This window comes from Bacillus rossius, assembly GCF_032445375.1.
Source record: "Bacillus rossius redtenbacheri isolate Brsri chromosome 4 unlocalized genomic scaffold, Brsri_v3 Brsri_v3_scf4_1, whole genome shotgun sequence".
Taxonomy (NCBI): domain Eukaryota; kingdom Metazoa; phylum Arthropoda; class Insecta; order Phasmatodea; family Bacillidae; genus Bacillus; species Bacillus rossius.
Genome location: NW_026962010.1, coordinates 4,975,541 through 4,989,338, shown reverse-complemented (window position 1 = coordinate 4,989,338; position 13,798 = coordinate 4,975,541). Strand labels below are relative to the sequence as shown.

Genomic DNA, 13,798 nt, shown 5'->3' with positions numbered 1-13,798 from the left:
AGAGTTTGGCGTGGGAAGGTTGGCAAACACGGAAGCTAAAACGCAGTTTCGAACCATTGGATGAGCTGCGTGGCTCGCTTACCTCACTCTTGTGGTGCGCCTTGGCAGCCATTTCTCCCGGTAAGGGGGGGGGGGGGGGGTCAGTGGCCCACAGTCTAGCTTAACACGTTAAAATAGTCCAGCCTTTGCCCACAAGCAAAATAATTCAAAATACCAAAGAAAATAAATAAAGTCACCAAGAATACCTGAGCATCTAAGGCCAGATGCTCAGGTAAAGCTAAATTCAACCTCCCCCCGCCCCCCCCCCAACTCATTTTTATTTAAAGGGAGGGCTGTAAAACACCACGATATTAAAGTAAAAATAAATTCTTACCGACGAAATCAAATTTAAATATAATTATATCGGCCATTTGAAATCCCCATTGCTTCGCAGGAATATTTTCAGGAACACTGTAAACAAAAACGCCCGGTAACCAAACCAGGAGGTTAGGGGTCGCAGTAGGCTCCTGCACGGGCCTCGGCCTCTGGGCGCGCACTGGCGACAGTCGTGACTGCTTGGGGCTGCTTCATTAAGGCCCTAGGGTTGCTTCATTAAGGCCCTTGTGTTGCTTCGGGCTCGGGTCGTGCTTGTCCGAGTCGACGCCAGGAACGCCAATCCGAGCCTTCCCTTGCACCCGTCCTTTGGAGCTGGTCGTCCAAATGTTTGATTGTAAATATGCAAATAGAAAATTATTGTTTTTATTTTTTGTATTTCTGTATGGGTTTATAATTTTTTTATGTGGGTTTTGGCATCGTCAAAAAAATAAATAAAGAGTTCTTCACCCGCGCTTCGTTAGACAGTACAGTCTCCTGCTGATGGTGGCGAACGCAACGTTGATCATAACGTTGGTAAACTCTAATTTCGAGACGGAAAAACATAAATCTCAGACCATGAACACGGAAGCCTTATATTATTATTATTATTATTATTATAACAACGAGGCTATTATACAACAAGACTATTATGATGTAGATACTGCATTTGCGATAGAGTTTTTCAAGTGTTTGTTACAATGGAGAACTTTTGATCTAAATCGGACTTGAAAGAGTTCCTGGTTTTTTTATGAGGACACCTCTTTTATTACAAAAAACTTACAAACACCATGTACAGATAATTTAAATCCATTCTTAGACAGTCACCCTCCATACGCTTACGTAACACTTCAGTGCTTTTTTTTGGACGGTGGAACTGTTCCAAAGACCAGCTTTCCCCGTTCCATCAACTACTTGTCTCTTTTTTGTTTGTACTAAACCGTTGTTATTCTGTTACTATTTGTAAGCTTATTCACTAAGATATGGGTGAAGGTTAAATTGTTGTAACTTCAACCGGAAGGAAGAAAGCTAGAGATGCGACAGCAACGCTCCTGAACTTGCCCCAGCACCCACACACACACACACACACACACACACACACGAACTCACTCGCCTACGTTTTGCAGTATCCGCTAAATGGATCTTCCCACGTTCTTGGTCTGGGTCTCTCCTTTGTGTTCCTTCCCCCCACACCTTCATCAGGCTCTTCTCTTTGAACCTCGTTCCTTTCCTCCGGGGAATAGTTCACAATTTCACTTTCTTTCCTCCCCCCCCCCCATAATTTTTCCAAAAGAAAATGGTTTGGTAAGAATGAGTGCCTGTCATGGATACCAGCTTGCAGGGGAACAAATTCCAACTCGATGTGCGGGTTAGAGAGTACCAAGTGTGAGTAGAAGCAGTTTTTGATTAGTTGTGGCCGCTTCTCTTATTGATAAAGCAACAATAAAAATGAAACCGAAGACGTTAAAATCCTTATTGGCATAATAAATTCCGTGAAAAATAGGTACATGTAATTTTATTTAACAACTGCATAAGGTCATAACTGTTTATTTTTGATCAATAACAAGAACGGCTAAACTAATTTCATTCTGAAATATCTTTAGTACAATTATTGTTACGGTAAAAGCAACACCACTTACGCCAAATAATAACTAGTTAGATTTGCATTATCTTTCTTTCAGTGAAACAAGTATTTCGCTCATCACAAACCACGCAACTTTCGTGCCTAGGACACGTGCCTGCTTGATATGTATGATGGCGTGTCGACATTTTATGTCCATTTTACGACTTTTTTCAACGGTTGGATGTTGGTGCGTGGCTTTGGAGCTGCCAAGAGAGAGCGACATTGTGTTCTCGTGCTAAATAACTAATGCGAAGTCCGCAGCAACAGTGTTACTAATTCAAAAGTTCTGCAAGCTTTCCTCTTGTGAAAAAAAAAAAAAAAACTTTAATTTGGCTCGTACAGAATGTATAAAATATGTAACTTTTTTTACACTGTGTGTGCGCGTGCGTGCGCGCGACAAGGGGCAAAGTTTTTTTTTATCCTTGAACATGTCCTCGCAATCAACTTTAAAAAATTTCCTTTAAAAAAGTTATAAAATCGTTGTAACCACAGACCTGGTGGTGAATCAAAGCTGGTGAAGTTCAAAACTCCATTAATGACGCGATTTACATGCATGCATGCATGCGAATTTTTCCGGATGAAGAAAACAAAAGAGGCAAAAAGTAGATGGTAGAATAAAGTGAGAATTTTTTTGTACGAAACTAATATTTTTAAAGTTGAGCTTAGTATTGCTCGAAAACCGTGTCAACTCATCGATTAGCTTCGAAAATTCGTTATGCGTGCCATTTGTGTATGAACCGTTGTTTCCGATTTTTATATCACATAATACTTAATAACAAAAAAAATAGCGAGTCTTTTAGTACTCGCCAGAGAGGTTTAACATATAAACTCGGTAACGAGCAAATGCATGTGTTTTCATGTTGCAAGCAAATAATCTTATAGTACAAAACTCAGACACGAAAGTCAACGTAGAGTTCTTGGAAATAATGCCGAGTGTGATAGATGTACGAAAATTCAGTTTCAACCACATTTTTATTGACGCGAATCACACGTAGTTTCCGCATCCGCAGCTAGAATTCGCTACAGGAGCAGATACGTTGACTATTGAATCATTCTATTTGCACACCGAAATTTTAAACTATATTATGAAACAACTCCAATAAAAAAAAACTTAAAAAAATACTAAACATCGGCTTTGTACCTGATTTTGGTTTTCGACAAAGGAATTTCATTAAACAATAAATACTGTAAAGTTTCCTTTTGGCTTTGTGAACTTTTGTTGGCGCCATCCGCCACAGTTGGCAGCACCGTTGTTACACATTTCCGTTCCGTGCGATTTCCGTTCCATTCACTAAATTACTCATACAAAATGCTACATGTCGAGAGCTACGACGTTACACATCAAAATCCAGGACACGACGTGAGGGTCCCGTGAAAAAGTTCATGGTAACAGTCAACTTCAACCAACGTGTGATATTGTTCATTTCAGTGATAAATTGTCGCTGATGTATAAGCAATTTTCACCCGGATACCAGAACACAACAAAGCTTTTCAGCTTGCTGCACGTTTTCTATGGCGTTTTTTTTTCGGAGTTCATCTGATCGTCAAATACCTACAAGTTTGAAAAGAGGCGTCAGTGGAAAGTTTGAATGTGCGAACCTTATTCAACATGTTGCAAGCATGCGAATACAAGTCTGTTTCTCCTGTCTAAACTGAGATTGAAACGTGGTTGATTTGTTCGCCATATGTATTCCCAGTCGTGTTGTAACGTTTCGCGTCTGGCAGTCCACTGCGTTCGCACGTGTTCCTTTGGTTGTGGTGTCACATATCTGTCTCTAAAGGGATCGTTTCCTTAGTTTCTTTTTCCCATTAAAGTTTTTGAACTTTTCCCCCTTGATTCGTAATGCATCTATGGTCGTTTGTTTTTAAATAGTTTCTATGTACATCTAGTATGAACGAAATGAATTTGGTATACCCAGAAAATTGGAAATATTTTCTGAAAAATATTTTGCTATAGATTTAGGAATTACATTCTACATCGTAACAGTTTTATAAACAAGGTTTCATAAAATAAAAAAATTTATTTTAAACTGTAAACCACATGAAAACAAACTTTCCGTTCATCCTAGGGGTTGAAATATAAGTTGAACCTTAAAGCTTTTTTAAATCTTAAAATAATATTTATAAAATACTGACCGCCATAATATTCACTCAGTTTTAAAAATTGGCAAGTAACAAAACTAAACCAGCGCAAAAAATTAAGAAACTTTCTCGTTAATTATTTACAGCCTTTACCTGCGCGTTATACAGTTGATGGTGAGTTTTAACATTTGCCATCCTCGTTCATCTATTTGATTTATCGTTCTACTATTTTTTTCTCCCTTTCATATTGATTACTGACAAAATTCCTTTTGCTGGTTTTTCTAAGTTTTGTTTGCCTTTAGATACTCTCAGCTTGTTTATGTGCTGGCACGAATAACATACTAACGCATTTCTTAAATCATGTTTTTTTTTCTGAGGCTTACAAAAAAGTTCTGCAGTAGCAAATTAAACTAGGTAGATATAAGTTTATTCTGTTTACGGGTTATTTACATTATTTAAGTTACGTTTTACCACATCATTCTTAAATAATTTTTTGCTGATTTTAGGTTTTTATGAAGAAATATTTTGAAAATTAAAGTAAAGATATACATTTGTACAAGTTACGCAGCTTTAAAAAAAAACGAAAATTAACTTCTAGTAAGTGACCATAGCTAAATTAGTCAATCGAAGTGTTCATATACATAGGTATCTGGTGACCAAATTCGCAATAAAACGTCAAACACGATACTTATCTTTCTTAATGAGTTTCAGTAGATCGAAAATAATAGGTTTGAAATGCAATAACTCGACATTCATAGAGAGGCCAAGCCGTATCTGTGTTTGATAATATTTATTTGTATTTAAATTTTATTTATTACGTTTTTATTCTCCTTTGTTTCGTTGCTTTCCGGGGGTTGGTATCTGTTTATACTTGCCAGTGGGTCTTGATAGAGGAAGCCAGTAACGATAAGACTCGTTCTATTGGGTGCAGTGCCAGCCAATCAGATGAGGGCTTATATTGATGCTTATAGAAGAAAAAGTAGGGTTTGATATAGGCTAGATGCAGACAGTCAGTTAGGCAGCGAAGTAGCAATTTTTTTGTGGGAAACGTCTATAGTACCTTACCAACAACGAACGACTCGTTTCACCAATCAGCTTCAACATGTGGTGAAAATATAAAGTCATATTTACAAACCAAAAACTAAAAATAACTTTTATTTTACATATGTGGGCTAATTACAGAAAAACTTACGATACAGCTCAGCTCTTTAGGCTTAAGTGCGTTACCTAATAGAATAAATTGTTCGCTAGCTGCCTATTTTGCGGTACGTAACATTGGCGTATTCGGGCGCGCTGAGCTCCCGACGTTGAAACAATCCTGTCGGGCGCTGCGACGGGGGGTGGATAAGTGGGTGGAGCTCATCCGAGGGGCGGGGGCTCCTTTTGTTCCCGTCTTGAGCGTTATGACCTTTTACGACGCGGTCGTAAACACCGCCGATGAAGTCAGGGGTGGCCAAATCGCGATCTCCCGCCGGAGAGAGAGTTTTGGTCCGCATTCGTTTCTTATTCTTCTAATATTTTTGACGTGACGTCAAATAAATCGATGAACGCCGGCTGCACGCACGAAAAAGTGTCCCGTTACGCACATTTTCCCGTTACGCTGTGTCCCGTTACGCTATTTGTACGCTTGCGCCGCATCTATCTCTCTTCCACTCGATTGGAACAACCATCGATTTGACTTTTTCGAGGCACATCAAACTTGAAACACTCCCATTCGTTTCCTACTTTTTCCTATCATCGTCCTATCCTTACCAGAATAACAGAGATTGGAAGAAGTTAAATAGAAAACATGTATAAAAGTTATATTTAAAATAATCTTTTCGTTAAGGTAATAAACATATTTGAATTAATGAGTTCAAATAAAAGTAATTTTATCAATTAAATTGTAGATTTCATTTCACTCCTTTTTTGTATCCATACAAAATTGTGATAATTCAATAAAAATGATTCAATTTTATTCATGAAAGTGTGCAATCATTTGATCAATGTTTTGTTTTGACGTTGTCACGTTAAACTATCGTCCGTAAACCGACTTTACAGAAAACCAATTTTTTTTTTTGTTTTATATATAACATCTCATCCCTCGGTATGAGGCATTTTGGTAGGAGTGATTTCGTGAATGGCACGGAAGTTGCATGAAACGGAAAAGTGTAACCACGGTGCTGCCATCTATGGCGGACGGCGCGGACCAAAGTTCACAAAGCCAAAGGGAAACTTTGTAGTACATATTAACTGTTTGGTGTATTTTAACAAGATGGTCAGTGTTTTAATAAATTCCTTTTCGAAAATCAGTTCTCTTTTTTTTTCGCTTTATCGGAGCCGTTTCATATTATAGTTTAAAATTTCGCTGTGAAAAATATAATTATTTTATAGTCGACGTAGATGTTCGGTCAGCGAATTATAGAAGCGGGTGCGGAAACTTAATTCGTGACCATAAATGTAGTTGAAAACACAATTGGCGTACATCTATCAAGTTTGGCGTTATTTTAAAGAATTTTACTTTAAATGTCGTGTTCGATTTTTTTTTTTTTGTAGTCTATTATAAGTGCATTTGCAACATGAAAACACGTGATTTGTTTTATTTTCTGCCAGCACGACTGGTGATCGGTGACAGCTGGAGCCCGCGGTGGCGAGGCGCGCCTGTGTTCTAGCTCGCGACTGCTCTGATTGTGTTCCAAGACGTCAGCCAATGAAATCGCTCGCCCGCAGTTGGCATCGCTTCCTCCGATAATCGGGTGATTCGCCTCAGCACGCCTGCCGATGGCGATGCAGAATATCTGTTGGTATTCGAGGTTCTGGTATCGAAATTATCGACACGAATATTTCCCGATATTACTCTGCCTATGTTTTTGTATAATTGGTTTCCTCTTTGTAAATGTTCCGAAATAACGCATACGAGCCGTGTCCGGAAAGTAAGTACCATTTTTTCATTAAAAAAAATAAAGTCGTAACAAATGTTTTATTGAAAGTTTTAGTTTACTACATATCTGCGTCACATTTTCACATAGTCGCCATTCAGTTCCAAGCACTTTTCGCAACGCTCTACCAGTTTATTTTACCTCTCTTACATAGATTTTCGCCGCTTGGGTAGGTCCACTTGCTATGGTTTGTTCGATTGATTCCAGTAATATTTACTAGACACAAAAAAGACAGTCATCGATGTGGTTTTTGGGTGCTCTCCAAAACATCGGTACGCCGAATTTCAAACTTTTTGTTTTCCCGCTAGTCCACTGGCGTAGATGTTCTGTACAAGTTCTACAAACCTGATGCGGTGCCCAGGGTTTATCCTGATCACCGAGCTTAACAAAAAAGTATCCATGATAACCACTCTTTACATAGTCACTAACAGTCTTTCTGTTATCTTTTAATGTGTATTCTCCGCATATGTAGCAAAACACATCAGGATGATTTACACAACTTCTTATACTGGAACTCATTTTTTTTATTAACTTTGATCGATCCTGCGCGGCTAAAACTCACAAACTGACCTCAAATTTAGTTGAAGCGTTGAAATGAATGATGGGGTTCCCATCCTGGGGTATCCCTGTGAAGAAGTGAAGAAGTGACGAGTTAAGCAGGCGATTTTAATTATTTCTTCACTCTTATCTCAAGACGTAGAGCTGATAAAAAATAATTTCATATTTATATCCAGCGCCCCAAATATAGCTAAAATCAGTTCCAAAATCCTAGGCACCAAAAAAATAATTATTGTTCGCCTGTGTTATCTTTTCAATGGTTAAAAAAAGATGCATGAAAGAAACATTAATTAAAATATAAAATAAAGTGCCAATTTGCGTAAGAATTACCCAGTATTACTAGAAAAAAGGTATTTCATATATGCAAAAATAATCATAGCTATGTGTTGTGCAAAGATACTATGTCTTTCTTGAAAAATTATGTACAAACTATTTCTTGGCAACTGGTTTCCAAAGTGATCTTTTGTAAAAGTACGTTACATTTTTTGAAGTTATACTTCTTTAGGCGCGTCATGAAATATGATGATAGTGCATTTTTACGATGCGCTTGCAGTTTGCAACAAAAAAGAGAGAATATAAAAAGGGTACATACAAATAAAAATTTAACATGTGTTTTTAAATAATATACTTTAGTAATTGATTTTGAATGTTAATCCATATAATTAAAAAATATATATTTATTGTGAATATTAGTGGTATAAATTGTGTTTATAAACTTTTTCAAATGTATTTATATAAATGAGGTTATGTTCCCGAATGTATAATTGATTTTCATTATATATATTTACATTATTATTTGATAAATAATTATAATTAATAAATTAGGATAAACATTTAGTTTATTATTCGGTTTACATAATAAATTAAAGTAAATACTTTGATTTATTAAATCAAATTACTAATTGAATAGCCTACACATGTTTATATTAATATGTATTGAATATTGTGTATTTATTTGAGAATCTTAAATGATTTAATTTATACTTCATCAACCATATTTATATTATCACTGCAGTATTTTTATTATTTTATTTCTATTTATTATTTGCAACAAAATTAGTTTTTTTTTTTTTACGACGCCAAGTAAATATCATTTCAAATGCGTGTACATAACTACACGCACCCATATTTTTAAATTTCTATTGAATCGCACTGTGTTCTTATGTCGTAGGCTATAAGTCCTACAAGGAGCAGGTTTATTTAGCCTTAGCTAGGGTGGATAATTTAGAATACTTACCGTACAAAACATATAATTTTTTCTCTAATGTTCCTAAAGTATCGATCAAACACTATCCGCATACTCCACTCCTGTTACAGGACAGTGCAAAAAATAATTGGGTAAAAGTAGGGTTTTTCGTCTAATGCATGTTAAGTCGAATGGTGACTCAACCTCTAACATTGTAGTAATGTGCGATGTTAGTCATGCGAGAGGTTAGGTTAGATAATTTACTATTGCCTGGTCACGTGAATACGTGGTTACATAGTATCCTTATATATATGTAGACTCTCACACACCCTAAAAATTAAATAAAGTGCAACTCATCCTGGATTTATATGAGCGCAGCAAACATTCCATGAAGGGTGAGACATGACGTAATTTGTTGCTATTAATATTGATGGAGATTAAGCCTCAAAATCTTTGGAATACTACGCATTAAGTATCCGCCTACAGCATAGCTTTCATACATCATTTTATTGCTCGACAGAGCATATGCTATAGCTTTGCCACTTGTTAGTGTCAACCTTCGTAATTTCATGTTTTTAATTTAATACTTCCAGTAGTCCGCTTGAAATGATAAGTTATTTATGAAGATGTGTGTGTCCTGTAATTCCAAACTTTTGATAGATAATACAAAATCGAACTTGTAGCTAGATGACGTGAAATACGCGAAGCCAAACAACTAAATATTTCTGCAGTTCAAGGCTGAAACGAATTATGTGTTTTAGAACACACCTTCATGCACACGCATGCTTTTTTTGTTGTTTTTTTTTTTTTTGTTGTTAAAAGCCATGTTTTGTGTTTGTTTATGGATACAAGAAGATGTCGACACAAAAATTTAATCACCCGTTATTACGAAACATTTTGGAAAAATCAACAGAATTTCATTTATTTATTTATTTATTTACATATCTCTGTTGACCCTTATACATGTATGTAATACAATAATTGGGGTATAGAGAACGTCAATAATTGCACATATAAATTATAACAAAGATTACAAATTGATAAAAACAAATACGACATATTAACAAATCATAATCACGATACAAACATGATACAAAAAAGACAACATACCACAAAATATTGAATAACAACTACCTATAGCCTATAAATTATAAATGATTTTTAAAATAACAATATAAGTCAAAATATTCATTGATATTATAAAAACAATTCTTATGTAATAATTTCTTTACATTAACCTTAAATTTCTTTTTATCTTGGCAGCTTAATACTTTATATTGGTTAGGTAAAGAGTTAAAAAATTTTGCCAGAGGGTCAAAGGGACCTTTCTGAACAACTGATAATGATACAGAAGGTAAATGAATGTTATCATTAAATCTTGTATTATATTTGTGCACTTCATGATTCTTTATAAAGAACCCTATGTTATCAATTATGTATGACTAGCTGCCCGACCCGGCTTCGCACGGCTATACTAATGGAACAAAATTAAGCCACATCTCCCATTTACAGTAATGGTAAATAAAAAATATTCAGTGAAAATTTATTACAATGCTGTATAATGTACCGGAGAGAAAATGAATAGCACCGATGGTTTCCCGACTCGTGCACGCAACGTACAACTGATGTACCCGTACTTCGCTACGGCAGTCTACAGGCAGATCACTCTTGCGCCGCTCATTATACATGCCCCTCCTTGTGGGTACGCCACTGCCGCGTGATGCCCGTTGCCATGGAGACGCAGAAGGCATGAACAATGCAAAATTATGTTCTCATGCAGACAAAGTACCCACTTTTGCCTGGTTTTAACCACCCGTGGGATCTAATTTTCGGAAAATGTCATCCTGCGTAACATAAGGAACATTGCTGTGAAGTTTCAAGTCTGTAATATATATATATATACTTGAAAAAAAGGGCAATAAAAAAACAAATTAAACACAGAGACAGAAAAAAAACAATAGTTTAGGTTTGCGATTTAAAGTGATGAAAAGTATTTAAATACTAATTGAACTCTTATGAGGGTACTGATTACTTCGTTGTTAATATCACACGGGTGTATTTTACTTGTATGGGAAAATTAAGAATGATAAGGCATCTAGTGCGTGGCAACAATGTTAATAGGCAATAGGAAATAAACTTCTAGCGCCTGCGGCATTGTCAACACACACTTCGTACGAGTACTGCATGTTGTATCTAACCCCCTCCAACGCATTTGATTCTAAATTGGACTTTTAGTAAGGATCCCTAATGTTATTGATAATATAATATAATATAACCTATAGCCTTCCTCGATAAATTTACTATCCAACACTGAAAGAATTTTTCAAATCGGACGAGTGCTTCTTGAGATTAGCGCGTTCAAACAAACAAACAAACAAACTCTTCAGCTTTATAATATTAGTATAGATAAGTCATTGTAAATGTATTGATTAGTCAGAGAGAAAATTCTTTCACTCTCAAATAAACCTCTACAAGAGTCTCTTCACTTATAAAATAGTGAAACAGTTAATAAAAATTATTGTTTTAATATACAGTTATTCTGAATGTGTGAAATCCAAAAGAAATAAACGCATTTATTGAAGTGACAGCAACTGAAAACTTCAGTATTGCAACAGAAGAAAAATAAGTACCCATTTATCAACGAATGTGGCGTCCGATACTTGACCATATTGGATATTAATTACCATCTGAAATTTTGTTGCGCCTGAGATTTTGGTATTACTGCTAATTTATGATTTGTTTGCAAACAATTTTTCGTCGTGAAGCGGCAGTCGTGCCACAGTCAAAGCCCGGAATTAGTGATGCGCTATTTTGTGACGTTCTATTATTGCTGGTGTGACACATCAACAGCGCTAACGATGTAACAAAACATTCATCAGTGACTTATCATGAGAGAGATATCGTAACAGTGTAGAGATATCTGAAAGCTTCGAACGTTACAGTGGCCAATATTTTTGAACTATGCGTAATGTGTTTACCAGGCTAGTTGCTATTGAATTCAAAAGTCTACTATCTCAAGAACTGATATATGTACTCTTACTATCTACAGCCACCTGGTGTTCAAAATACTGATTCTCTATGATCATGCTCTAAAAATGGAAATCACTTTACCATTTCGCACCTCTGAGGTTTAATTTATTTTGTGTATCTGGATTGAAGATACAGAACAAATAAGCTAATGTGTGATTTGGGAAATTACGCCATGATGTAAAATTACTTTAAAATTGAAAATAGTGAATGTTATAGATATTAAAATAACACTTAGCAACTAGCTTTTGAAAATTCATAAGTTTGTATTTTTAAATATATTAAGAACATTTAACCCCCACCTAATGAAAGTCAATTGAAACAACTTATAGGGAAATGTTACATACCGTTGTTTGACTGGAAAATATTTATGTAACATTTTTCTTTTTTTTTAAATCTACACTTATTTCTACTTGAATTCCATATCGTTGGATATCAGGCAGTACCTAGAGAAGAATGATTATTATTTTCACAGGATTTTTAATGGATCTATCGCTAATTGACACTTTATGGCTAAATAAGTTCGTTATATTTATATATCTATATGAAGACATTTTATATTTATTCTCTAGTTTCTTTGTGTGAAAAATAACCTTGAATAAATTTTATGAGATGTGAATACACGATAGGCCTAGGTTTCTATAAAACCGATGTCAAAATTAAAACTTTACTCTAGCAACAACTTTCTTTTATGATATGATGATTTGTCATGATTTAATTATGTTAGTTGTGTTTCGTTGGTTGGGCTGCATGCCGTTTGTGTTTCCAATTGTAATCGTGTCCACAAGTTATTAGGAATAACAAAATTTTAGATCATTTTTTAATACGAAGTTAATATATATAATTTCATATTACTGCCCAGTAGTCAATAAATTAACTATGACGAACATTCAGCTGGACATAAGCTCTTATTTATTTCCATAAGATAGGCATTGCATTACAAAACCTTGTTGTAAAAATTTTTTTTGTGTAAAATAAGTATTTAGGCAAGTTGTTTTCTCAATTAAAATAACTCAAGTTATTTTATTTTTTCTATTGTTTACTTTAAACTTTTTTTTAAATTTTGCATTGAAGTATTTATCGACACTTAAAAAGGTATTTAAAATGAAAGCAGTTTTTTTTGCATGGCATATTTTGAGAGACTTTGAAAAGTAACTCAAGAAAAGTAACATTCATACTCGGTAATTTTTTTACCTCCTAATTTTTCAAATAAACTTTTCCTGAATATCTAATATCTGATATATTTGACAAGTTTTTCTTAACTATTGGCCACATATTACCAAATATAGTGGGTAGACTACGTCTTGTACTTGTACTATGTGTTGATTGTATAAAATAGTGTAATTTAGTTTATTCTCTGAAACGTATAATATAAGCTAACTTTATTACAGTGAATTGATTGTACAAGAAAGGAATGGATGTAAAATAAAAAAAATAAAATGAATACAAATTGAATAAAGAGATGAGATTTATTTGTGCTAGCAGTTACAAGTTCCTTCACAAATGTTGGGTTCTGAATGGCTTCATTATTCTTGGTGGCGTATTTGGACGGTAGCTTAAGAAATTTTATTCGTGTTTTGTTGCTTTATGCATTTCTTGGCACTTGCATGTGTAAATGGTTTCAAAACCCAAATAGTATAAAAATTATAAAAACCCCTGGTAGAATATTGTAATTAAGGTTAACTCTACGTTAATATCAACTGCATTAAAAGCTTTCTACCAGCATAGACAAAACGTTAACGCTGTAAAATATAATGCTGTAATAAATTTGATAAGCTTTTATGTGTTAAACGTCGTATAAATAATTGATAGAAATTATGATTTATCACGCGAATATTTTACAGTTTTATAGGCTTCGATACGCTTTGTCAATGACTGCAACATGTCGTTTATTATTGGCTGTTATGGGCAAAGTAGGCTTTTTCCGCACATAATTCAGCCAATGGGGCAGCACGTTAAATGTATACATTTTTGTGATAACCGTTCGTATGCAACTTTCGTCTTCAAATATTTTATTTTTAGTACATCATGCATTAAATCAATAAATTTAGT

At 34.9% G+C, this 13,798-nt stretch overlaps 1 protein-coding gene across 1 annotated transcript in view; it reads left to right on the top strand.

Annotated features, from left to right (window-relative positions):
* LOC134541621 (somatostatin receptor type 5-like) overlaps positions 1 to 13,798 on the top strand; it is an 84,756-nt gene that overhangs the window by 65,781 nt on the left and 5,177 nt on the right. The window lies entirely within an intron of this gene.